The following is a 4,293-nucleotide window of genomic DNA, read 5'->3' as shown; positions in this document are numbered from 1 at the left end:
TGCGGCTACATCTCCAACGTGTCGGAGCATGACTTAGAGGCATAACCGCATAATAGGCATGTCGCAAGAGGGGTAATCTTTACACATCCCATGTACTGAATAAGGAAGGGATAAAGAGTTGGCTTACAATCACCACTTCACACAATACATAAATATAGCATTACATCATCCAAAATACAATCAAGGTTCGACTACGGAACCAAATAAAGAAATACAACCCCTAATGCTAGATCCCCGATCGCCCCGACTGGGCTCCACTACTGATCAACTAGAAAATGAAACAACACAACGAACAAGATCTTCACCGAGCTCCCACTTGAGCTGGGTTGCGTCACCTGCACTGGTATCATCGGCACCTGCAACTATTTTGCAAGTATCTGTGAGTCACGGGGGCTCAGCAATCTCACACCCTCGCGATCAAGCACTACAAGAAATATGTCAACTTGTGACCACCACTATTGGTCACTGAAAGGTCACAAATTTTCATTTGCGACCTTTTTGTGACCAAAAACAGAAGGTCAAAAGCTGGCGGTCGTAAACTGACTATAGCGACCTTTCTTCTGGAATGGTCGAAGACGTTTATGACCAAAATACGTCTACTGTGGCGTTTTGGTCACTAGCAACCTCCCCAGGCCACGTAGGCATCCAGCGTGGCAATCTGACGTGGCGCAAGATTCAGCCCGGTCCAATTCGGTGTTTATATGGGCCGAGCCCATTAATTCAGCCAATTTAGTTTATTTTTTCTGTCAATTTTTGTTAGCTTCATGGGCCAAGCCCAACATCGCAGCCTTTTTATTTTTGGGCCATGGCCATTTTGGCTGAGAAGTTCAAGTATTTCTTTTTTTTAAGATGGGTCCACTATTCAGATGGGTCCCAATTGTCAGGTTCTTCTAGTAAATGGGTCCCAATTGTCAAGGTCATTTTCTTTAAATTTCAATTTGCTAGTAAATAAATCACCAACATTCAAATGGGAACAGATAGAGAACACACGTAGTACTTCACATAACAGCCAGAATCAGTTTGATACATTATACAACAAAGATACAATAGCAGAATCATTGTGTTACATCATCATATAACACATATACAATGGCAATCACAGTCTGGATACTCCAGGTCTCTTCAACTTCGCATTCCCCAGATTCCCAGCTTCCAAATCTGCAGCACAAAATCAACGCCATGTCAATAGACCAAACTTGGTGTGACAATAGATGAATGATAACACAAATTGAGCTTGCTAGTACCATGCTTTTTGTTCTCCAACTAGTTAAAATGAGATACCCATTCATACAAGAAAACAGAGACACAATATGAATACACAGCAGGATTGACAAGTACACAGCAGGATTCAATAATTTTTTAGGATCGCAAGACACCAATATAAGCTAGAATTGACAAGTGCACAGCAGGATTTAATTCATCTTGCCCATATACAGCAACCAACAGACATCTAACATTTCAGCATGCACATACAATTTATTTACTTATTTTTGAGCAAAACCGCCCACTGCCAAACAGAATGTTCTTTCATTTGATGAATAAAAATAGCAGGCCAAAGAAAGGCAAGCGTACAACAGACACATTACAGATGAGCAAGATACTAGAGGTCAGCACACAAGTCATATCATATATTCTGTTAATCTTTAACACATCATACAGAATTATGAGCTTGACAGTCGTCAGTCTAACCATATCACGCAAGCAACAGCATACAAACTAATTAGCAGTACTATATATGATGCAGCATACGAACAGAATTTCTACCTTGTTATCATCAGGGAGCAACAGGGGGTGGGGAAGATTTCGATCGGCTCCGTGTCAGCTGCCATCACCACAAACTCAAGAGTCTTGGTAGCTGGGGAAAACAGAAAACAGAGATTAAAAATCATAGGAACTGAAATTAGCAGGACCGACCAAAGCGCGCAGCTAGGGACTGGTCACCTTCAAGGTAGAACAATGAATTAACTAGTTTTAGTCAAAGACATAAGCATGCACATACAAACATACATACAAATTGAACCAGAATCCATATATGTCTCTGCACTTAATTGTAGGTTCTATCCAACTTGCACTTGGAAAGAGTACAACCTGGTTTACTAACAGTCAAACAAAAGATTCAGGTTCTGGGCTTGGTGCATGAATCCTACTGTCGTAGATAGACAGAGAGGAAAGAGTTGAGCAGGAGAAAGAATTCATTCATCTTTATTTTTCCAGTAGCAGGAGGTACATCTTGGCTACAGTTTTAGAAAGGACTCTTGAGTTTGCTCGAACCAAAAAGAAAAAAAAAGTGATGCATATTTGTTCATAGATACAAGAAACTGAAGATCCAACTAGATTCAGTCGAAGTTTCAGCAAGCTGCACATACGTACAATTTTTTGACTTGTTTGCGATGAGCAAATTAAAGTTGGCCCCTGCCAAACAAAATGTGAATTCAGGAAGCCAAAGAAACGCAGGCGTACAACACATGACAAGTAAATAAATTTTCATAACAAGCTAAACCTGAAGGATAAAGCCTAAGATTTCACCCACCCCAAACTTCAGTATTTGGTGGTACAATGAAAGAGCAGTTCAGCCAAATATATTTCTGCTCTATGATTTTGGTTTTAGCTATTTACTAATGAAACAGAATAATAAGTATTAACCAGTCCAAACAAGCACCTCACTGACATAAGTGCTGCCACCAATTCAACTTACTTCACACCGAGATCGATGTGCTCTGGATACCGAAGCTAAAGCATCCGGTGTCGTTGAAGTTCCTCCTGAGCAGATCATACTCCTTCACCTTCAGGCCACTCTCCAGCAGCTGCATCGCCTTCTCAACCCTGATAGTCATGTAGCACGCAATCTTCTCATTACGCCTGATACTGAACGATCTAACAGTGTACCTCGCTGCAATAGCACAATATAATTCCTATTAGGACCACCAATATTGACCACAATTGACATGTCCACCAGGACCAAGTCGGATTTAAGACACTCACCCTTGGAGAACACCGGTGACTGTCCGCTCAACTGCTCCAGCACATATCAAATTAACAATAATGCAGTTAACATCCATCAATGATTTGCAGTTAACCTATATTTTCCTGAGACCAGGAATGTAGAGAAATCACTTGAACTACTCGGTGCCACTAAGACAATAGACTATAAGGTCAATCTACAACTAGCAAAATGGAACGGAAATGATTGACCATGACGAAACAACAGTTATTACATGGTAGCAGGATCAGCTTCAGAAGCGGATGCATGTCCTACTAGCAATCTACACAGGACACCCCAGATAGAATAGGCCAGTGTCGATTTCGGCCAGATACAAGTGTACAAACAAGAGCGCTAGATTGCTATGAGCGAACAAGGACAAGCAGGCTACTAACAACCAAAACAATATACTCCAAGTGCAAATAGTAGTAATCTGGTGCTACCCTATTCACATTCTTCCGATGATGCCGAGAAAACTGGGCTTAGAGAATCCCACATCGGCCTTGTATCCACTAATTAATGGGACATACAAGGCATCCATCAGTCCATCAGTAATCTGACTCAGTTTTCACTGCATGATTTGGGCCCTCTAGTGCAAAGCAAAAAAGAAATCACGGCTTGGGGTTGGGAGACAGGGGGGAGGGGCTTGGGAGGGGGGTGTTACCGAGCGAGGTGCACTGCATGATGACGACGACCTCCTCCAGCGAGACGCCGGCGGCCGCCGCCAGGTCCCCCACCACGTGGAGCGGCAGGGCCAGCTCGTCCGTCACCGCGAGCGCCGCCACGGCCGTGGATGCCATGGACCCGGCCCGGATCGAATCGCCTGCAACCCTGCGAGCGAGAAGGGGATGCGATGGCGTCAGGTGGATCGGATGGAAAAACGGATGGATGGATGGATCTGACGAGGGGAGGAGGAGGATGAGGAGGAAATCCCGTCCAGATAAAAATATACATCTGGGAGGCGACGAGGTGGATGGCGGCGCGATGTGGGAGGGCTAGGGGAGAAGGGGATCGAGGAGGTGGCGACGCGTGCATCCTCGGGAAGGAAGGGGATCGAGGGAGAGGCAGATGAGTCGTGGGAATGGGGCGGGGGATTTTCCTTCTCGTGTGTGAGAGAGAGATCGATCTAGCCGCGCGCGCCGTATCTCGCCATACTGGGGTCTTCGATTCCTGCCTGAGGTCGCCAGGATCGTGCGCCGGAGGTGGCGGCGGCAAGGGAGGAGTGGAGCACTAGGGTTCCCGAGAGAGAGAGGAGGGCACGAGGGGTTGGGTGGGGTTCACGCGCGCGAGAGAGAGAGAGAGAGAGTGGGGTT

General features: G+C 45.1%; 1 pseudogene; it reads right to left on the bottom strand.

The window, feature by feature from the left end:
• Positions 1 to 2,691: 2,691 nt before the first annotated feature.
• On the bottom strand, positions 2,692 to 3,780 carry LOC119315602 (annotated as a pseudogene).
• Positions 3,781 to 4,293: the final 513 nt, after the last annotated feature.

This window comes from Triticum dicoccoides, chromosome 6A (genome assembly GCF_002162155.2).
Source record: "Triticum dicoccoides isolate Atlit2015 ecotype Zavitan chromosome 6A, WEW_v2.0, whole genome shotgun sequence".
Taxonomy (NCBI): domain Eukaryota; kingdom Viridiplantae; phylum Streptophyta; class Magnoliopsida; order Poales; family Poaceae; genus Triticum; species Triticum dicoccoides.
The sequence above is the reverse complement of the archived record's forward strand: the minus strand, read 5'-3'. Positions and strand labels throughout refer to the sequence as shown.